Source organism: Macaca nemestrina, chromosome 20 (assembly GCF_043159975.1).
Source record: "Macaca nemestrina isolate mMacNem1 chromosome 20, mMacNem.hap1, whole genome shotgun sequence".
In the NCBI taxonomy this organism is placed as follows: domain Eukaryota; kingdom Metazoa; phylum Chordata; class Mammalia; order Primates; family Cercopithecidae; genus Macaca; species Macaca nemestrina.
In genome coordinates, this window is record NC_092144.1 from 43415819 (window position 1) to 43440007 (window position 24189).

At 37.7% G+C, this 24189-nt stretch overlaps 1 long non-coding RNA gene across 1 annotated transcript in view; it reads right to left on the bottom strand.

The window, feature by feature from the left end:
* Positions 1 to 5633: 5633 nt before the first annotated feature.
* LOC105495576 (uncharacterized) overlaps positions 5634 to 24189 on the bottom strand; it is a 44971-nt gene continuing 26415 nt past the window's right edge. The window contains exons 3-5 of the long non-coding RNA XR_011617399.1: positions 15570 to 15701; positions 8943 to 9000; positions 5634 to 7162 (exon numbers count right to left, since the gene is read on the bottom strand). This is a non-coding gene — a long non-coding RNA (uncharacterized lncRNA). The remainder of the gene's footprint in view (positions 7163 to 8942; positions 9001 to 15569; positions 15702 to 24189) is intronic.

Genomic DNA, 24189 nt, shown 5'->3' on the forward strand with positions numbered 1-24189 from the left:
AGATAAAAAGTTGAAAGAAGAAAAAACACTAAAGTCTCAATGAATTCTAAGACAATATCAAGTGGTCTGACAACATGTGAAATTCAAGTCCAAGAAGGAAAGGGCAAGGAGCAAAGAAAATTTGAAAAAATAATGCCCCAAATCTCTCAAATTTGGTAAAACAAAAAAACAAACACACAAACAAAGCTTATAAATTCAAGAAGCTCAGTATGTACCAAAAAGAACAGATACAAAGAAAATCACACTTAGTCACTTCATAATCAAACCACCAAAGCTAAACATAAAAAGAAAGGGTTGAAAGCAGCCAGAGGAGGAAAAAAGACACATTACACACAGGGTACAAAGATAAGAATAATCACTGGTGCCTCGTAAGAAATAATGAAGTCCAGTTGACAATGGAATGACATCTCTCAAGTATTGAAGAAAAATGTCAACACTGGGTTCTATATTCAGTGAAATAGAGATGGAATAAAGTCTATCTGAAAATATCTTTATTCCATCCCCAAAATGAGATTGAGTAAAGATATTTTCAGATAAACACAAGTTAAAAGAATTTGTCACCACTAGACTTGTACTACAAGAAATGCTAAAGGAAGTTCTTCAGGCTAAAGGAAAATGATACCAGATGGGAACTTGAATCTATGGGAATAAAGAGCACTAAAAATGGTAAACAACTGGGTAAACATACCCAGACTTTTTCCTTCCCATAACTTGCTTTTAAAAATGATGATTTAAAGCCAAATAATAGCACTGTAAGGTGGGGCTTATAAAGCACGTGGAAATAAAGGACATGACAACAAGAGAATAAAAGATGGCATAAAAGACTAGATAAATAAAATGAATCTATTGTAATGTTACTATATTTGTGAAGTGTGAGATATGAACTCTGAAGTGGGAATGGTAAGGTATGAAATGAGAAGTGGTAGCTGTGAAATTTTCAGTGAGAAATGATACAATATAAATCTAAATTGGCTTTGGCAAGAATGCACATTGCTAGTTTTAGAGTAAATATTAAAAAATAAAAACAGCTTTAAAAACTGTAGCTTAAAAAAACAGTAAAGGAAATAAAATTCAATTCAGAAAACGTTCAATTAATCCAAAAGAAGGAAGACTAAAATGATCAAGAACAGAGGAAGAAAACAAAACAAATAACAAGATGCTAGACTTACACTCAACTACCCCAGTAATTGCATTAAATGTAAATGACATATTTATTTCAATTAAAAGGCAAAGAATGTCAGATTGTATACAAAAGCAATATCCTATATATATATATCCTATATATGCTACCTATATAAGATGAACTTTAAATATAAAAATAAAGTGTGGCTAAAAATATAAGTGTAGAAAAATATATTCCATGTACATGGTAAACATTAAAAGGCTACCATGCCTATTTTAACATCAAAAAAGTAGACTTCAAGACAACAAGCATTACTAGAGACAAAGTGGCATAATTCATAACGATAAAAGAGTAATTCATTAAGATAGTATAATTGTACTAAATGTGTGTGTACCTAATAACAGAACTTCAAAACAGATGAAGTAAAACCTATCAGAAGTAAAGGGGAAATCAGTGTATCAAAAAGATATTTGTACTCCCATGTTTGTTGCAGCACTGTTCACAATAGCCAAGATTTGGAAGATTTTAAGTGTCCATCAACAGATGAATAGATAAAGAAAATGTGGATATATATGATGGAGCACTATTCAGTCATAAAAAAGAATGAGATCCTGTCATTTGCAATGACATGAAGGGAACTAGAGATCATTATGTTAAGTGAAATAAGCCAGGCACAGAAATGTTATATTGGGTAACTAGTCTGGTATGAGCAGGGAAGGAGGAGCCTCCCCACAAAACACACATACCAGGAGTGTTAAGCAACTATCGGGTGATGGTCAGGTGGTTGTTAACTGGTCTCTTTAAAGTAATAATTGGTCACAGACAGTGCCAGGAAAAGGCAGTCTCCTAATAGATTAAAAAAAAAAAAAAAAAAAAACACCTGAAAGGTAATCAGCAGCTTCCCGATAAGATCTCAGTAGTTTGGCGAGTGGGGAGAAGTAACATAAGACTCTAGAAGTATGCCAATGTATAAAGTCAAAACGTGGAGCTGTACACTTGCCTTTCAAGTTGCTCACTTGGCCCTCTTCCAAGTAGCCAAGTACTTTTCTTCCTTTCATTCCTGTTCCAAAGCTTTTAATAAATTTTCACTCTTGCTCCAAAACTTGCCTTGGTCTCTCCTTCTGCCTTATGCCACTCAGTCAAATTCTTTCTTCTGAGGAGGCAAGAACTGAGGTTGCTGCAGAACCCCACAAATATGGATTCACCACTGGTAACATATTTTGGTGCTGTGTGATCCAGATACCTTCCACTAGTAACATAAAGACAAACATCACGTATTTTCACTTATTTGTGGGAGCTAAAAATCAAAACAATTGAACTCATGGACACAGTGTAAAAGGTTGGTTACCAGAGGCTGGGAAGGTAGTGGGGCAGAGTGGAAAGGAGGTGGGGATGGTTAGTAGGTACAAAAAAAGAAATAGAAAGAAGGAATAAGACCTATGATTTGATAGCACAACAGGATGACTATAGTCAATAACAACTCATTTGTACATTTTAAAATAACTGAAAGAGTGTAACTGGATTGTTTGTAACACAAAAAATAAATGCTCACACCTCATTGTATGAGTCCATTTTTACACTGCTGATAAAGACATACCCAAGACTTGGTAATTTGCAAAGAAAAAGAGGTTTGATGGACTCAGAGTTCCATGTGGCTGGTGAGGTCTCACAATCATGGTGGAAGGTGAAAGGCATGTCTTACATGGCAGCAGGCAAGAGAGAATGAGAGCCAAGCAAAAGGGGTTTCCCCTTATGAAACCATCAGCTCTAGTGAGACTTATTCACTACCACGAGACTTATTCACTACCCCTCCCCGTGGGGAAACTGCCCTCATGATTCACTTATCTCCCACCAGGTCCCTCCCACAACACATGGGAATTATGGGAGCTACAATTCAAGATGAGATTTGGGTGGGGACACAGCCAAACCATATCACTCATTCTCCATGATGTGATTTTTATGCAGTGCTTGCCTGTATCAAAACATCTCACGTACCCCATAAATATATACATTTACCATATACCCACAAAAATTGAAAATTAAAACAAAAATTTTGAGAAAAGAAGTAAAGGGTAAAGTCAACAGCCTCTGACAATCAGAGTTGGCTATATTAACACCCTTCTCTTCGTTACTGATAGAACACATAAACTGAAAATCTAAAGAACACTATCAAATAATTTTATCTAATTAACATTTACTGACCACCGTTCTCACCAAATTCAGAATGTACACTGTTTTCAAATGCATGTGCAACATTCACCAAGATAGGACCATATTCTGGGCCTTAAAGTAAGTCTCAATGAATGTCAAAGAGAGGATAGTCTTACCACACGGAATACAATTACGTCTTACAATTACGTCAATAACTGTAAGATATCTAGGAAATCTCCAAATGTTTAAACAGCGTACTTCCAAACAAACTATAGCTCAAAGAAGAAACACAATGGAAATTATAAAGTATTTAAAAGTGAATGATAATTCAAACAACACACAAAGTTAGAAAACATAGAAGAGAGCAATTTACAATGTAAATGTCTATGTTAGGAAAGAATTAATTAAAATCAACATTTAAAGTTAGTATTTTAAGAAACCGGTTAAAGAAGAACAAATACAAAACAGACAAAAAGAAACAAATAACAAATCCAAAAGTTAGTGCCCTGAAGTGATTAATAAATTGATAAAAAATAAGTAGGACTAATCAAGAAAAAAGAGAGAAGACACAAAGTACCAACATCAGAAATGAAAGAGAAAGGTCGGTTATGTTGGCACATGCCTGTAATCCCAGCACTTTGGGAGGCTGAGGCAGGATTGCTTGAGCCCAGGAGTTTAAGACCAGCCTGGGCAATATAGTGAGACATCATTTCTTATATATATATAAAAAAATTTTTAATTAGCTTGTCATGGTGGTGCATGCCTGTAGTCCCAGCTACTTGGGAGGCTGAGGTGGGAAGATGGCTCCAGCCCAATTAAGTAAAAGGACAATTAAGTAGTGGATAAGTTTCTTTAAAAACACAATTTACTAAGGGACATTTAAGAAGAAATAGAAAATCTGAATTGACTTCTATCTATAAAGGAAATTGAGCTCATAATCAAAAATCTTCCCACAAAATCTCCAGGCCCATGTAAATTTCACTGGTAAATTTTATCAATAACTTCAAAGGAAAAAATAATACCAATTTCACAGAAATCTTTTCAGAAAATGGAGAAGGAGAGAATGCTTTCAAACTCACTTTATGAGGCCAGCATAACTTTTACGTATTTGTAGCCTTGGTAAATATAAGTTCATTTTTCAATAAAGATGCAAATGTTATTCAATGAAGTAAATAAAATAATAATCTTTTCAATAAATGATATGATACAACTGGATTTCTATATCTACATGTCTTTATTTATAAATATGGTTATGGCTTTTTTTGTTGTTGTTTTTTGTTTTTTTAGACAGACACTTGCTCTGTCACCCAGGCTGGAGTACAGTGGCTCAATCTCGGCTCACTGCAACCTCCATCTCCTGGGTTCAAGCCATTCTCCCTCAGCCTCCCGAGTAGCTAGGACTACAGGTGCCCGCCACCACGCCTGGCTAATTTTTGTATTTTTTAGTAGAGATGGGGTTTCACTATGTTGGCCAGGTTGGTCTCCAACTCCTGACCTCAGGTGATCCACCCACCTCGGCCTCCCAAAGTGCTGGAATTACAGTTATGAGCCACTATACCCAGCCGGTTATGGATTTTTAAAGAGAACTTCACTTACTTCCTCACACATATGCAAAAATTAATTTGAAATGTATCATAGACCTAAACTTATAAGATAAATTACAAAACTTATATGAAAAATAAAAAAAGTTCATAATCTTGAAGTAGGCAAAGATTTCTTAGAACACAAAAAGCACTAACTGTAAGGGGAAAAAAATTGATAAGTTGAACTTCATCAAAATTTTACACCTCTACTAAGCAAAAGATTGCCAACAAGACAAAGATGCCGACTTTTATAACTTCACTTCAGTGTTGTACTGGAGGTTCTCGCCAGGGAAGTTAGGCAAGCAAAAGAAACACAAGACACCCAGACTCAAAAGTCCGAAATAGAACTATTTTTATTTTCAGACAACAAAATCTCATATACAGAAAATCCTTTTAAGAATCTAGTTTTGGCCGGGCGCGGTGGCTCAAGCCTGTAATCCCAGCACTTTGGGAGGCCGAGTCGGGCGGATCACGAGGTCAGGAGATCGAGACCATCCTGGCTAACACGGTGAAACCCCGTCTCTACTAAAAAAAATACAAAAAATCTAGCCGGGCGAGGTGGCGGGCGCCTGTAGTCCCAGCTACTCGGGAGGCTGAGGCAGGAGAATGGTGTGAACCCGGGAGGCGGAGCTTGTAGTGAGCTGAGATCCGGCCACTGCACTCCAGCCTGGGCTGCAGAGCTTGCAGTGAGCTGAGATCCGGCCACTGCACTCCAGCCTGGGCTCCGTCTCCAAAAAAAAAAAAAAAAGAATCTATTTTTAAAAGATGACTAATAAATGAATTCAGCAAGGTGGCAGGATAAATCAGCATAGAGAAATCAATTGTATTTCTATACATTAACAATGGACAATCTAAAATGAAATTAAGAAAGCAGTTCCATTCACAATATGGAATCAAAAACAATAAAATATTTAGGAACAAATTTAACAAAAGAAGTGCAAAGCTTACACTCTGAAAACTACAAAACTTTGTTGAAAGAAATTAAGAAGATCTAAATAAATGGAGAGAGACATTACAATTCAAAGGCTGGAAGACTTGGTATTATTAGGATAACAATTCCCCACAAATTGATCTAAGACTCAATGCAATCCTTATTAAAACCTCAGTTGGCTATTTTTGCAGAAATTGACAAACTGATCTAAAATTTATATAGAAATGCTAAATCCACAGAATAGCAAAAACAATCTGGAAATGAAAAACAAAGTTGGAGGACTTATTCACCCTGATTTCAAAGCTTAATACAATACTCCTATATTCAAGACAGTGTGGTGCTGACATAAGGAGAGACATTTAGATCAATGGAAGAGAATTAAGAGTCCAGAAATAACCCTTTACAGTCATCATCAATTGCTTTCAATTGCTTTCAACAAGGGTACCCAAACAATCCAATGGGGGAAAGAATAATCTTTTCAACAAACAATGCTGGGAAAACTGTACAGCCACATGTAAAAGTATGTGTGGACCCTTCCCTCACACCATACACAAAATTAAACCCGAAATGGATCATGGACTATAATATAAGAGCTAAAACTGTGAAACTCTTAGAAGAAAGCATGAGAGTAAATCTTAGTGATCTTAGGTTTCTTGAATAATGATATCAAAAATACAAGAGATAAAAGAAAAAAAATTGATCAATTGGACTTTATTACTCCCTCTAGGGGATCCAAAATATAACCATATTTATAACTATTTCATATTTTAAAAACAATTGTAAAAGATATTTCCATAACAATTCTTCTACTCAATGGTCATTTTCATGGTCATTATGGTGAATTACTTTTGCTTTCCTGTATAGCATGACCAAAGGGCATGAAGGTATTTTCAGGGGTGATAGAAATGATCTGTATCTTGAACGTGGTGGTAGTTACACCACTGCACCAATTTTTATCAAAACCACTTGGCTTGAAGACTTAAAGTCTGTGTACGTATTTCACCATATGTAAATTTTACCTCAATAAAAATTTCATTTTACAAAGTGATCGCTCTGAGGAGTGGAAGATGAGCTTTTCACTACAAGCCTTTCAGTACTTCTTAAAATTTTTAAAAGTGCATGTATAAATTACCTTAAGCTCTTTAAGTTTTGAAAAATAAAACATGTTTCAATTTGAAGCTTCTTATTATCCTTGCTTCACAGAAAACAGAAGATGAGAAGAACTCTCCTGTTTGAGAGGGTATCATTTAGCATCAATAACGAGGTTTTCCTCTCTTCCTTCCCTGGCGTTCCCCCAGAGTCACAGCACTGGTCCAGGGAGACCACGGGGAGGTCCGGGAGCAGGTTCTGAGTCAGAAGGCTTGCTCTTAAAAGCTGTGATGGAAACCAAGTTGTAATCATTTATTCCCTGTCGTGGAGCTACTGTACCAAACACAGAATCTCTAGGAAATGAAAGTCAGAATCTCAAAAGCTTCAGTTTTTGAATGCTAAAGCTTATTTGCATATCAATATTGCCTCAGGACAATAAGCAGAATTAGAAAATTAAGGAACTACATTAGAAGGGAGAGAAAGAAGTAGGACAAATGCGTGGAAGTATAGAGCTCCCCTCTGTCATCTAGTAAGAGTTGTAAATAAAAAGCCACACTCAACTCCATGGCTGTTGAATTTTGATAATACTATTACCAAAATTTTATTTACGAACTCAATGACAAACAAATTTTTTTCATTAAAAAATACATATCTGTACAGCATTACTCCCTCTAGTGGATCTAAAAAAATAACCATATTGATAAGAATTGCATCCATCTTTTGGGGAACAATAGTAAAAGAAATTTTGATAATAATCATTATGCTGATCAGTGTTTATTTTAATGGTTAATCTGAATTAATTTTTCTTTTCTGTGTAGTATACTTTTTCTTTCCATACACTGTCCTGTAAAAAAAGGTACTTAACATTTACCAGAATAATTAATTACTCATAAATTAGAATATGACAGACATTTCAAACATTACTTACAAGGATAAAAATTTGAAAACGATTGAAGGTAGTATTATACTCAACATAAATCATAAATATTCAATGAATTTCACAGTCACTTTCAAGTAATGTGCAACTGAGAGGGTCATTGTAATAGCCTATCCAACTGTTCAAAATTGGGTTAGTGATCATTTTTAACCCATTTATGCCAGAGGTTGCAATTTTTTGAATTTTTGCATAAGTGAAAAATCAGACCTTGGCGCTGACCTTGAGCAGTAGGATATAAATAACTCCCACAGGCTTGGTGTTCCAACAATGGAACACTAGGCATAAAATAGTAAGTAATCATTCAAGTTTCATGTCTACTTACTTTATAAAGTAAATTTTCAAATATAATGCAAGTATTCATTAGACCCTCAAGTCTCATTTGTTGCTTAGGGGGTTCTTGTGAACATTTTTTTCATGCCTTCACTATATCTTATATTCGGGAGCAGAGAGGTAACATATAAATAAAAAGATGACGCATGTGTGTTGGCTTAACTTTTGAGTTTGTCACAACTCAGTCACAGATGTTGCTACTAGGGAACAGACACCTATAAAGGGGTAAAAAAAAAAATGACATTCAGTTGAGCTGATCTCTGCAACCTAATCCAAGTGAAATTTTAATAACTAGACAGCAATCCCTGCTGTTAGATGATCTGGGACTGGTTTTACTATGGCAAATAACTGAATGGAGTTTCACATATCTTTTTAAAATGAAGAATTTGAAATGACAACACCATCTTAGAGGTGTGGGGCTCTCGCAGAAGTGAATTTAGGTAAAAGACTGATGACAAGGTTTCGTTATGTCTGGGAAGTAACATTTAACGGCAGGCAAAGAGATACGTTTCCCACCAAAATCGAATGCCACTACCATCTGCAACCCCACAGAGGCTCAGCTACCTAAAATGGAAATGAAAATATAATGTATGGAAATATTCTCTTAGAAAAACTCCTTAAGGCTTCACATGTATTAATGTATTAGTTTGCAAACATTAAGATCAAAGCCAAAGCAACAAATACATCCTAAAAAGTTTTTCGTCAGATTTTTATTAACGATATACAAGTAGCAGGGCATAAAAAATTAATAGGTCCAAGCCTTGAAATGTCAAACCCAATGATCTCTTCCATGCTCACCTCTTTTGCTTTTTTGTTTCAGTCTTGCTGGCACTGGGTCTTCTTGCCTTGAGCGACTCTACACGGTTAAAAAAAAGGAGAAAGAAAGGTTAACAGATGGTTTAAGAGCCCCTCATCTGTTGCAGTAAGTTAAAAAATAGCAAAGGAAGGAGAATAGGATCCAAGGTGTCAAAAACGCTAGGCCTAAATTCATAGACGTGTAATTTCAAGCCTTTAGGCTTACCCAATAAACCGTTAAATATTCAGTTTTAAATAAAATCTACTGTAGGTTTCTTTAAAAAAAAAAAAAAAAACACCAATTTGCTTATAATATTGCTAACTCAAGTTTAAAATTCAGTTTCTCTTCCTTTTTAAGCCTTTAAAATGCTGTACATTGTCCTTCTACCCTCATTAGCCTGTCTATGCAATTCCATGCACCCAAATCTTTTATTTCCAAGAAGCCTAACTAATCTGTTGGAGCAGCCACCACAAAGCAGAGATAGAAATGTGGTACTCACGTCTGTACTCCCAGCACTTTGGGAGGCCAAGGTGGGCAGATCACTTGAGCCCAGGAGTTCGAGACCAGTCTGGCCAACATGGTGAAACCCTATCTCTATTAAAAATACAAAGAAAATGAGCCAGGCATGGTGGTGTGTGCCTGTAATCTGAGCTACTCAGTAAGCTGAGGCAGGAGAATCACTTGAACCCGGGAGGTGGAGGTTGCAGTGAACCAAGATTGTACCACTGCACTCCAGCCTGGGTGACAGAGCAAGACTCCATCTCAAAAAAAAAAAAAAGAAAGAAAGAAAAGAAAAGGGAAAAAAAAAAGTGCCTAACACACACTTCCCACTTCCTGGATTCCAAAATATCCCATGGTGCCAAACTTTTAGTCCCTAAATCACTTAAACAATGAAATCAAACCCCAATTGCTAACAGTTCTTTGCACAACATCTGTCTCAGATATTAGCCAGCAACACGAGGCCGGACTTCCTCCTTCCACGCTGTTTAGCATGTGCTGATATAGGAACGGCCTAAAGAACTATGTGAATGCTGGGCGTGGTGGCTCAGCCTATAATTCCAGCACTTTGGGAGGCCGAGGCAGCCGGATCACTTGAAGTCAGGAGTTTGAGACCAGCCTGGCCAACATGGTGAAACCCCATCTCTACTAAAAATACAAAAATTAGCCAGGCGTGGTGGTGCATGCCTATAGTCCCAACTACTCGGGAGGCTGAGGCAGGAGAATCGCTTGAATCCGGGAGGCAGAGGCTGCAGTGAGCAGAGATCACACCACTGCACTCCAGCCTGGGGGACAGAGCAAGACTCCATCTCAAAATAAATACATTTTGACTTGAAATTCCGGAAGAAAAATTTTGCCTGTCTCTAATCTATATTGATTGCAGTATATTGTAAACAGATCGAATGAAGAATGACCATACTAAAGCCGAAACACTCTGCTTAAAGAGAGAACAATGGTAGACACCATCATCAGAGGGACCTGGATGAGGACACTGACCCCAGCAGGGAGCTGTGATGGGAGAGGAGACAGCTTCACCGTGTGCAGAAGAATAAGCTTCCCCCTACTGGACTGGGGGTGGCTCCCATCCCTGGGACCAGTGTCTGTCTCTGGTCCTGAGCGAATCAAGGTAGAGACACTGAGTATGCCTAGGATTGGATGGTCTGAATAATTCCAGCTGTTTTGGGGCTATAGGAAAGATCCCTGGTTATCCTGTACCTGGCCCTGGGGTGACTTAGTACATGGGGAATATTGGCTTGGTGTGTGAGAGTTTGATAAAGGAGATGGTTGTGGGTTGGGCTCCGGGTTGGTTAGTTTGTATGTTAAAGGCATGCTTGCAGGGGAGTCCTTGGCTATCTCCAGGAATTAGCTAGTGCCGGAAGAGGCAGTCTCTCCAGGATCAAGACCCCCAAATGCTAGAGCATCAAGAATCTAGAAAATGAGAAAATAGAGTCAATACAGAGTAGAAATGGTAAGTCTATCTAACTCTTGAGAAATTTTGTCATAAAGGGGAGCAGGGAAACATGGTTATAGAAGGGGCAGACATGATACAAGAAGTGCTTTTTTTTTTGAGATGGTGTCTCACTGTCACCCAGGCTAGAGTGCAGCGGCATGATCTCAACTCACTGCAACCTCTGCCTTCCAGGTTCAAGCAATTCTCCTGCCTTGGCCTCCTGAGTAGCTGGGATTACAGGCATGCACCACCACACCCCGCTAATTTTTGTTTTTTGTGGGTTTTTTTGGTTTTTTTTTTGAGACGGACTCTCCCTCTGTCGCCCAGGCTGGAGTGCAGTAGCCAGATCTCAGCTCACTGCAAGCTCCACCTCCCAGGTTTACGCTATTCTCCTGCCTCAGCCTCCCGAGTAGCTGGGACTACAGGCGCCTGCCACCTTGCCCGGCTAGTTTTTGTATTTTTTAGTAGAGACGGGGTTTCACCATGTTAGCCAGGATGATCTCGATCTCCTGACCTCGTGATCCACCCGTCTCAGCCTCCCAGTTTTTGTATTTTTAATAGAGACATGGTTTCTCTATGTTGGTCAGGCTGGTCTCGAACTCTTGACCTCAAGTGATCTGCCCACCTCGGCCTCCCAAAGTGCTGGGATTACAGGCATGAGCCACCGTGCCTGGCCAAGAAGTGCTTTTAAGAAGAGAGAGAGAGTATAACATGCTTTTATGCTGCTGGGAAGCAAGGAGTAGAGAGAAAAAGGGATGAGTGGGAGAATGAAGCGATGAGCCACTAAGCGGGAAGAGGGATGGGGCGCAGTGCATGAGCAGGGGCTGCTTGCAGCACCAGGAGAGCCAGGGTGGGAACAGAGGCAGGGAGGCTGGTGTTTTTCATAAGATGGCTGGGTGATGAGACAGTTCTCATTTTACTGCTTCTTGTTTCTCAGTGAAATAGACAAGGTTATCTACTGAAAGGCGAGGAAGGGAAAGGGTGTTGATGACTGAGGGAGACGGCATGAAACAGCGATTTTGGAGAGTGGCAGAGTGAGCCAACTGGGGAGATGGATTTGTGTTGCTGAGCCGTGCTACAGGCCCACGTGTGGTCGGTCTGTGGTCCTAAAGTTAAAGTTGGGCTAAGTTAGGATGGTATTGGTTGAGGGAGTTCTGAGTACTCTAATAAGAGGGTATAGCTCTAAGTATTCTAAGAAGAGGGTAGAACTGTCTACACACATATAGTTAGTTATATTTCTAGCTACCTAAAGAGGACCAGAATGATTTGGCTCAAACGAGAAAAGAAATTGTCTCCATGAAGTGAAATTATGGGTAGTCTTTCTTAACCTCTTTACATGTTTCAGAATTTTCATAACATGCTCCAAATAGTATATATTTCAATATATAAACAGATGAAAATAATAAAGCTATTTCAAAAATCAGGGAAAAAAATTTAAAACCCAGCAAAATGAGGTTTCGCTGGGAAAGAAAGCAGCTAACCTAATTTCCTGTAGAAAAACCGCTATCCTAAATGTGAATGCTTTCTTGACTATTAATTTGGATATAATTATAACCCTCTACAACAGGAGAAAGACTAATGAATCACAGGGGAAAAAAATGAAGGAAAAGCACAATACGGGAAAAACACACCAAAGACAAAACTGCAAAGCTACTGAAAACATAAAAGGATGTCTTAACAGGACACTCATGTCCTCTTGGGAGACTTCCAGGTGAATTGATTGAAGATGATTTTTCCAGCCATTCCTGGAAGGTGGGGTAAAGAAAGAGGAAAAATTCCCTGCCAGGTCAGTCTATGAAATAATATAGTGAAATATGAGGGGAATCTTGGACCGGCTGATACGAAGTCAGAAACCCATGTGAGGGTTGCAGTCTGTTTCCTGTTTTCCCTGCAGTCCTACTCTGTTCTGTGATGGCGGGGACAGATGGGGCCCCACAGCCCCTTCCCTGTCACACGGCAGACTGAGCAAAGGGGACTGATTTGGGAGGGAATGGGGCGCCTCCAGCTTTCTGGGCACTGCAGGCCAGCGGGTTATGGAAGGTCTTGCTTGCCCTGGGCAGCCATGCCAGCTGGTGGCTGGTGCTTTGGAAAGGTCCTCACTGTCAGCCACAGTTGCTTCATCTAAAAACCCAATCTTCTGAAAGTGTCAGTGCTGTTGGAGCTCAACGTTTCTAAGCTTGGCCAAATATGTCAAGAAGGACCGACCTGTGGGCTTAGGGGGAAAAAAAGCAAATGCCTGCTAAGTTTACACAGACAGATCACGTTTTAGTTTATTTTTACTAAATCTTAGCCTTTCGTTTTGTTGGAAGACATGGAGAAGGCGCACGATGGAAAGACCCTTCACCTCCTCCCACTTTAAATTTTAGGGATGATAAATTACCGTGAAATTAATTTAGCTTTGCTATTACACTTTTACCATGAGTCCCGAGCCAAGGACATTTTTATGTTAAAAGTCTTTGTAGATGTAACGTTTTTGTATGCCTGAAATACCTCTGTGTATAATATTGATATTGGAAAAATCTATTAATATTTTATAAAATGATATGTCTGGTACGGCATTTGGCTTCTTCTGGGGAAAAGAACATAATTCTGCAAAATGTTAGAAATTCTACTAGAGAGACTGCGCAAGCATGACAGATACAGTAATTCCGGTAAGTGTAGGTAGAGATCTTCAGGAATGGGGAACTACGTTTGAAAAGATCATTTCTGATATAATTGGAAACTGGGGGGATTCTTAAAGACTCTCCAAAAACAAATCCCACTTTTCCTGAGTACTTTGCTTCTTAGGCAGAAAAATAATTAACTCCTAAAGCCATCCCATTGGCACAAAGAGAGTCAGGGGTTCTCTCTGGAATTTTGTTATAACAGGGCTCGGCACATTCTAGCGTGATTGTTGGTTTCAGACACTTGCCACACCTGTGTGTGAAAGTAAGAGGAATGCTACTTTGCCTGACCTCATTTAAGAACAAGAACGCACATTCTTTTAGCGTTGAAAACTCAGGACTCATGTTTAATCTTTCAAACTCCCATCTTCCCAGGGCGCCCTCAGCTTTCATCAGTGCTTTTCTCATAGTCATGCCTCTTATAGTTTTATAATTTTTAAAAGGCAATACTAGATGAGTTTAAGGCCCTGGTATCCATTTTCCATTAAATAAAGTGTCAAAACTCCTGATGCTGTACTGCACAGTCACCGCCATGCCAACAGTTTTAATTTTAAACCCATTTTCCCCATTCTGATGATATGAGAACTTCACCCATGGCACTACTACCTTATAACTTTCATTTTTAATTAAAGAAGTTAAAGTGGCAACAGAAAACACTTTGCTTTCACATTAGCTTTGTTAATAAAAAGTGAAAGTTTAAAGCAGTGTACTTGTGGATGAAATCAAGTTCCAAGTTCCAGTTTCCCATTTATCTCATGAAAGCATCAAGCTAAAGGTCTATGCTTATGACAATCTTAAAACAAAAGGAACAAGGAAAGATGAAAATATTTAAAACCCAACTATTTTCAGCCGATGGCAAGTCAAAAAACTACACTAGATATTTTAATACAGCAAAGATTCCATCCTTCTAGACACTTTGCAAAATCATATTAGATAACTAGTCATGAGGGGCAGCGAAAATCTCAAAGAAAGTGAAATAAAAATAATTAAAGCCCAGGCGTGGTGGCTCACATCTGTATTCCCAGCATTTTTGGGAGGCTGAGGTAGGCAGATTACTTCAGGTCAGGAGTTCGAGACCAGCCCGGCCAATATGGTAAAACCCCGTCTCTACTAAAAATACAGAAATTATCCAGATGTGGTGGCGGGTGCCTGTAGTCCCAGCTACTCAGGAGGTTGAGGCACCAGAATCGCTTGAACCTGGGAGGCAGAGGTTGCAGTGAGCTGAGACCGTGCCACTACACTTCAGTCTGGGTGACAGAGCAAGACTCTGTCTCAAAATAATAATAATAATAATAATAATAGAAACATGTTAGATATTGGTACATAAGAAGGAAAACCTACAATTATCATCTAATTAAAGAAGTAACATTGAGGCAATAACGAACAATATACAGAGGTAAAGCATTTCCATTATCATAGTAGAAACAAATTAAAATACTTTTGGTTTGGTTAGCTTAAAGGGAGGAAAACAATCTGGATGTCTTTTTTTACCAGCTTATTATTATTAAAGCATGAATACTTGGGGTTTATGTAAACTGGTAAAGAAAATATTCAAATTCCCTCTATATATATCTAAAGATATTTATGTATATTACATATATTCATTATATATTATCACATATTACTATCACTAATATATTATGTATGTATTCATTCATTCTAAAATTGGAAAAATGCTCTATTTCTAATTGAGCTAGAAAAACAAAATACAAGATTTCAAATTATTCCTCTAAACTTCTTCCACTTTTTAAAATAGATACCCTTGTTTATTAAAAAAAAAATAAAAAGCTTTAAAGCTTGAAATGATACTAAAAACACAACCATCATAATAACCAAGAAAAAATAGTCAAAATTATCTTGACACAATTTTATTAGACTTCATGAAGGAAAACTGGAGGATTGACCATGTGGTCATCTCCCCTCTCTCTCTCCCTCTTAAAACCATGCTAAAATTGTAAGGAACTCTAAACAAATGTGTAAGTTCATGAAGATGAAGAGAACCGAAAAGAAGTACATACCTGTAGATAGATGTGTCAAGTGTGGGCCGGATGTGGTGGTTCATGCCTGTAACCCCAGTGCTTTGGGAGGCCAAGGATCTCTTGAGTCTCAGAGTTTGAGACCAGCCTGGGCAACGTAGTAAGACCCCATTTCTACAAAAAAAAAAAATAGAAATTAGTTGGGTGGGGTGGCATGCACCTGTAGTCCCAGCTACTCAGGAGGCTGAGGCTGGAGGATGGAAACATGGTAGATGTGGATGCAGAAGGAAAATCTACAATTAGGCTGAACTACAGTTAGGTTGAGCCTCCTAGGCTTGAGCCCAGGAGTTGGAGACTGCAATGTGCTATGATCACACCACTGTACTGTAGCCTTGGTGACAGAGGAAGACCCTACCTTTTTTTTCTTTTTTTTTTTATACTTTAAGTTCTAGGGTACATGTGCACAACGTGCAGGTTTGTTACATATGTATACATGTGCCATGTTGGTGTGCTGCACCCATTAACTCGTCATTTATATTAGGTATATCTCCTAATGCTATCCCTTCCCCACCCCCCACTCCCCACAATAGACCCTGGTGTGTGATGTTCCCCTTCCTGTGTCCAAGTGATCTCATTGTTCAATTCCCACCTATGAGTGAGAACATGTGGTGTTTGGTTTTCTGTTCTTGCGATAGTTTGCTGAGAATTATGGTTTCCAGCTGCATCCATGTCCCTACAAAGGACACGAACTCATCCTTTTTTATGGCTGCATAGTATTCCATGGTGTGTATGTGCCACATTTTCTTAATCTAGTCTGTCACTGATGGACATTTGAGTTGGTTCCAAGTCTGCTATTGTGAATAGTGCTGCAATAAACATACATGTGCATGCGTCTTTATAGCAGCATGATTTATAATCCTTTGGGTATATACCCAGTAATGGGATGGCTGGAAGACCCTATCTTTAAAAAAAAAAATTAAAATAATTAAAAAAAGACAGAGAGAGAAAGAAAGAAAAAGTGGATGAAGGAGTTCCAGTTCTACTGTTGAGATGGAGAAAGAACATGCTAGCGTATCCCTCCCACTGAACGGAGCTATAAAACATACACAGAATGCATGGATTAGTTCTTTGAGGATTCCAAAGGGAACATGATAAATTGAAGAAAAATAACATAATTTGAAGTATCATCAAATCTTTTTTTTTCCCCCTCCGGTATCCCCCAGCCTGGATGCGACATAGCTGGAGCCTGGAATGGACACGGAGCAGACAGAGAGCTTTGGGACACACCCCCTCGTTCTGGCTTGAAGAGAGGAAAGGCATCTGCCAACACTCCGAGTTAAGTAGGAGAAATATTGCCCACACCCCATCATCAAATTTTTTGTCATTCATTCCCTCACAGCTCAGCCCAGAGCTACCCATAGGTGCCTAAAATTCTGAGGGAGAGGAAATTTCCTCTCTAATCAGGAGATGTCCCAACAGGAAGGGACAAACCCTGTGTCTACTTGTTCTTCCTTTCTTCTCTTCTACCTTCCCATCTGTCTCTCTTACTCTCTCCTCTCCCTCCCCTTGGCCATGGGAAGTGCATGGCAGAGCGTGATAAATAAAGCCTCCACTTTCTGACCTGAGAACTGAAAATGGAGCACCCAGAGAACATAAAAATACCTGAGAGATTGTGAAGAAATAGGAGTTGGAGACGACCACCCCACAAAGTCATTTATGAACTCCTGGGCAAGCTCCTGAGCTGCAAATGCGTGGATCTAATCCAAAACCACTCACCATAGACTTTGTGAACTGAACAACAGAATAAAGCACAGCCCAGATCCCAGACTGACCACTGGTGGAGCACATCTGGGACAGATCTGATAGCACTGCAAAGACTTTGAAAATCCAATTCACATTGACCTAAACCTTTACATCTGGTTGGAACATGCAGCCTGAATCCAACTAGGTAGGTAAAGGTTTGATATTTAAAAATAACTATAACATAAAGGGCGGGGGCAAGGAAAGTAATTGTAGGACCTATGTGGTGGTTAGGTTTCTTCTCCATTGCTTCTGGCATAGTAAAATATTGATTCTAAATAGACAGAAAAGTTAAGTATGTTTATTGGAATCCCTAGAGCAATGAAACCATACTAAGAAATAGATATCGAAAACAAAATAGATACATTAAAATGGAATATTTAAAACCTTTAAATATGACACCAATATTTGTAGCAATTTTTTTTAGTAGCCAAAAACAGGAATCAGCCTAGATGTTCTTAAATAGTTGAATGGATATCTTAGTCCATTTTGTACTGCTATTACAGAAGACTTGAGATCAGGTAATTTCTAATGAACAGAAATACGTGTCTCACAATTCTGGAGACTGAGAAGTCCAAGATCAAAGGGCCGGCATCTGGCGATCTGGTGGAGGCCTTTTTGCTGCATCATCTCATGGCAGAAAGGCAAAGAGAGAGGGAGAAAGGGAGGAAGAGGGAGCAGAACTTTTCCTTTTATGAGAAACCCACTCCCTTGATAAAACCATTAATGCATTCATGAGGATGGTGTCCCCATGACTGAAACATCTTTCATTAGGCCTCACCTCCCAACAGCACCACATTGGAGATTGAGCTTCCAACATGTGAACTCTGGGGGGACACATTTAAACCAGTGCAATGGGTAAGCAATCTGTGGTATGTATCTATCATAAAATATTACCCAGCAATAAAAAGAAACAAACTATTGATACACACAACTTAAATGAATCTTCAGAAATTATGCTGAGTGTAAAAAGCCTATCCCAAAAGATTACCAAATATATTATTTCACTTATACAACATTTTTATTTGTTTGGTTATTTATTTATTTAATTTATTACCTTACTTATTTTAGAGACACGGTTTCACTCTGTCACCCAGGCTAAAGTGCAGTGGCATGATCGTAGCTCACTGCAACCTTGTACTCCTGGGCTCAATTCATCCTCCAGCCTCAGCCTCCCAAGTAGTTGAGACTACAGGTGCACACCATCGTGCCTATTAGAGACAAGGTCTCACTATGTTGCCCAGGCTGGGCTTGAACTCCTGGCCTCCAGGGATGCTCTTGCCTTGGCCTCCTGAAATGCTGAGATTACAGGAGTAAGCTACCATACCTGGCAAACATTTTTGAAATGAGAAAATTTTAGGAAAGGAATGAAAGATTAATGATTGCCAGCAGTTCAGAATGGGGAAACCAGAAGAAAGTGGGTATGGTTTTAAAAAGAAAGTACAAGAGCTTCTCAGGTTCTTTGTGGTATTGGAACTGTTCAGAATCTTGAGAAGGTGATGGGAACACAAACATGTACAGGTGATTAAATTGTACAGAACTGAATGCACACAAATAAACACAGATAAAACTGGGAAAATCTGAATAAGATTACTGGATTGTACTAATGTCGAATTCCTGGCTGTGACGTTATATTATAGTTTTCCAAAATGTTATCACTGAGGAAAACTGAGAAAACTGTACGAGAGATCTCTTTGAATTATTTGTTACACCTTCATGTAAAACTATAATTAATTTAATAAAATGTTCAAATAAAAAATTAAAAAATGTTTTAAAAGCCCAAAAGAAGGCAGGAAGAAGTAAACAAAGGAAATAAAAAGAGAGGGAATAAACAGAAAAAAGTTAAATGGTGGGCCAATTAACATATATTTATAATTGATTAAATGTAAACAGTTTAGATACACCAATTAAAAGACAGATACTGTAGAATAGATAAGAGTGGTCGAACTATATGCTGTTTACAGGAAACTTACTTTCAATATAATAGCATAGATAAGTTAAAAGTAAAAGGATGGAAAACGATATACCATAATAATACTAATCAAAAGAAAGCTCAAGTAGCTATATCAAAATTAGACAAAGTAGCTAGTAAGCCAAAAAGCTGGTCCAAAAAACAGAAAGACATTACTTTTTTTTTTTTTGAGACAATTTCACTGGGTCACCTAGGCTGGAGTGCAGTGGTCCAATCTGGCTCACTGCAACCCCTGCCCAGAAAGACATTACTTAATGATTAAAGGATCAATTTACTAAGAAAATATAGCAATCCAAAATATGTATGGAACTAACAATAGAGCTTCAAAATACATGAAACAAAAACTGAACTCTTGGAAATTTAAAATATAATTATTAAAATAAAAAATTCAATCTATCCCAAAATCTGGAAGTTTAAATCAAAGAAGTTTGATATACTTACAAAAAAATGAAGGAAAGGAGGAAAGAAATTAAAAGAAAGAAAATAGGAGAGAAATTTTAAAAGAATTAGATCAACTAGGGTCGGAAACTATCAAAGAAACAATGCAAGAACAAATTCCAAAACCAGAGACAATTAGTTGCCAAGTCAAAATGTCTCCCTGAGAGATCAGCACAATTAATGAAACAATATTTACTCCAAGGTTCATCTCTATAAAATTTCAGAATTCCAAGGATTAAAAGAAAATTCTAAGAAAAACATGTAACATACACAGAAAAAGCTGAATGGTATTAGACTTCTTAATAGCACCATTGGCTTCCATTACTGCTATTGAGAAGTCAGCTGTCAATCTAAATTATGTTGTTTTTATGTAATCTGCCTTTACTCCCTAGATATTTTTAAGATTTTAAAGATCTCTTCACATTGAATTATCTGTTATTTCATCATGAAAGGTCTCAAGGGGAGTTTTATTTTGTTTTGTCCTGTTCTCTATCCTACTTGAGATCATTATGATTCCTGAATGTGAGGTTTCATTTTTTTCATGAGTTCTAGAAAATTCTAGTATATCGCTCTGCCATTTTTCTTTTGGATACTCTTCTTTTTCATTCTATTTATTCTCTTTTTCTAGAATTCCAGTGAAATGTATATTAGGCATTCTTACCCTATCCTTTATGTCTTTTAGCCTGTCCTTCATATTTCCTATGTCCTTGTTTCTCTGTACTGGATTCTGGATAGCCGAGCTCTGCCTTCCTGTTTGCTAGTTCTCTCTTCAGCTATGTCTAATCTGCTGTTTAACCATGAGCTTCTTATTTCAATGTGGTTTTTTTTTTTTTTCATTTTTAGAAGTTCTATTTGAATATTTTTCAAAACTACCTGATCTTTTTTCTGAGTTTACAGTTTTGTTTTCTTCTTTTATTTCTTTAGACATGATAGCACATTTATTTTATATTCTATGTCTTAAAATTTATAGTAGCTGAAGTCTTTGGGGACCTAATTTCTACTCTTTGTTGTTTCTGCTAACTTTCATTTGCAATGGCATGTTTGCTTGTGTTTTTCTTGATTTTTCAATATCAGCTTATGTTTATCAGGACTTGTCTGTGGAAATTTCATGAGGCCTGGCTTGGGAGTGCATGCCTCCAGAGAAGATCTGCATTTGCTTATTTCAGGTACCTGAAGATATTCCCAATACAGGACCACTTTACATTAATTTATTGGCTCAAGGATTATGGACTGTGCCAGTGCCATAAATTAGAATGTCACACCTTATGAAGGCTGGCCTGAATTCTAAATTATCAGGGGAAGTTTCTTTTTCTAATTCTGCCCAGGGTCCAAGCTGAGAAAACCATGTTTCCTTACTGGATCATCTCTTTTAACTGCACAGATGTGTCTCTAGATCAACACTGTTCAAACCTCTAAACTTTCACAGGCCAAGGCCCTTGGACCCAACAGGTAAAACTCAAGACTCCAGATGGTGGGAAATTATCAGGCAACCTTAGATGGCCATTTTGTGACAAAAATATTTTGGGATATCTAGTCTATCATATTGTGAGAAATGGAAATAACCAGTCCTTCTTTTCACTTCCTCTAGATTTTGAGAGTAGAACTTCTGAGTAACCGTGAGACAAAATCCTCTTCCCACACAGGAAAATACAATTTGGCATTTGAGAAAAGGAATTTGGGCCACCATCTTTTTCTTAGAGGAATCTAATTAAACTACTATCTCTTGTATTCAAGAAACATTTACCTGAAGTTCAATAATTTCTATCATTTCATTTTGTTGTATTTTGAACATTACATTCAAAGAAAATTAAACATATGGCCCATAATTTTTAAAAACAAACTTTATTTTTTAGAACAGCTTTATGTTCATAGCAAAATTGAGAGGAAGGTACAGACATTTCCTGTATACCCTCTACCCCCACCCATGCACAGCCTCCCCTATTGTCAACATCTCCTACCAATGTGGTATGTTTGCTATAACTGATGAACCCACATTGAAACAGTATTGTTGCCTAGAGTCCATACTTTACATTAGGGTTCATTGTTGGTCTTATACATTCTATAAGTTTGGGCAAATGTATAATGACATAAATCCACAATTGTTGTATTATACTAAATAGTTTCATGGCCCTAAAAATCCTCTGTGCTCTCCCTATTCATCTTTTTGTCCCTACTAATCCCTGGAAACCACTGACTTGTTTACTGTCTCCATAGTTTTGCCCTTTACAAAATGTCGTGTAGTTGGAATCACATAGTGTGTAGCCTTTTCAGATTGGCTTATTTTACTTAGTAATATGCATTTAAGCTTCCTCCATGTCTATTCATGGGTTGGTAGCTCATTTCTCTTTCGTGCTGAATAATATTCCATTCTCTGGATGTACTAGTCTATAAAGACTGAAAGAGGTGCCTACTTCTTCAAATGCACAGACACCAACACAAGCCCACAAGGAGCATGAGTAATCAGGGAAGCATAGTACCACCAAAGTAACAACATAAAGCATCAGTAACCAATCTTTAAAAAATGGAGATCTATGAACTGCCTGATAAACAATTCAAAATAATCACTTAAAGAAACTCAGTAAGCTACAGAGAATACAGAGAGACAACGAAACAAAATCAGAAAAATAGACTTAGTTGCTTAACAAATAGAATAAAAGCCATCAAAAAGAACCAATAAGAAATTCTGGGCCTAAAGAACACATGACTGAATTGAGAAACTTCATATAAAGTTTTAACAGCAGACTTGGTCAAGTAGAAGAACATATGCAAATCAATAAATGTAATACACACATTAACAGAATACAGGATAAAATCACATGATTATATCAACAAATGCAGAAAAAGCATTTGGCAAAATTCAACATCATTTCATAATTAAAAACTCTTAACAGATTAGGTGAAGAAGGAATATACCTCAACATGATAAAAACCATATGTGCCAAGCCCACAGTTAACAACATACTCAATGGCAAAAAGCTAAAAGCTTTTCTTCTGAGATAAGACAAGGATGCCAATTCAATTTAATAAAGGCATTCAAATAAGAAAGGAAGAAGAAAAATTGCCTCTGTTTGAAGAGGTTGCATATAGAAAACTCTAAAGACTCCACCAAAACATGCTCAGGACTAATAAATGAGTTCAGTGAGGTTGTGGGATACAAAATCAACACAGAACAAGCAGAAGTATTTATATACACTAACAACAAACTATCCAAAAAGAAATCAAGAAAACAATCCCATTTATCATAGCAATAAAAACAAGATTCTTTATTTATTTATTTATTTATTTATTTATTTATTTATTTATTTATTTTTTTGGTACGGAGCCTTGCTGTGTCGCCCAGACTGGAGTGCAGTGGCGCAATATTGGCTCACCGAAACCTCTGCCTCCCGAGTTCAAGCAATTCTCCTGCCTCAGCCTCCTGAGTAGCTGGGATTACAGGCATGAGCCACCATGCCCAACTAATTTTTTTATTTTTAATAGAGACAGGGTTTCACCATGTTGGCCAGGCTGGTCTCAAACTCCTGACCTCAGGTGATCCACCTGCCTTGGCCTCCCAAAGTGCTAGGATTACAAGCATGAGCCACAGTGCCTGGCCAAAAAACATAAGATTCTTAAGAATAAATTTAACTAAGGAGGTGAAACATCTGTACACTGAAAGTGACAAAACATTGATTAAAGAAATTGAAGAGGAAACAAACAAGTGAAAAGATATCCTATGTTCAATAATTGGAACAATTAATATTGTTACAATGTCCATAATACCCAAAGCTGTCTACAGATTCAGTGCAATTCCTATCAAAATTCCATTGGCAATTTTCAAAGAGAAAAAAATACTAAAATTCATATAGAACTGCAAAAAAAAACCCAAATAGACAAAGCAATCTTGAGGCAAAAGGAGCAGAGCTAGAGCAAGAACACTACCTGACTTCCAAATATACTACAAAGCTACAGTAATTAAAACAGTATGACACTGGCATCAAAACAGACACACAGACACATAGGAACAGAATAGAGAGCTCAGAAATAAACCTACACATTTATGGTCAGGGGTAGGGTGAGGCAGGGGGATGAGGACATATCAGTCAAAGACTACAAAGTTTTAGCTAGACAGGATGAATAAACCCTGGAGAGTTAATGTAAGAATGGTGACTACAGTTAACAGTAATGGATTGTATACTTGAAAATCACTAAAAGCATAGATCTTAAATGTTTTCACCACGAAAAAATCACATCATAACTAAGTGAAAATGAATATGTTAATTAGCTGATTGTGTTAATCATTTCTCAATGTGTGTGTATATGTATTTATTTAAATATCATGTTGTATACTGTAAATATACACAATTTTTGTCAATTATACCTCAACAAAGCTGGAAGGATCCTGGCTAGTAGAGAAACCCCATCTCTACTAATAATACAAAAAATTAGCCAGGCGTGGTGGCAGGCGCCTGT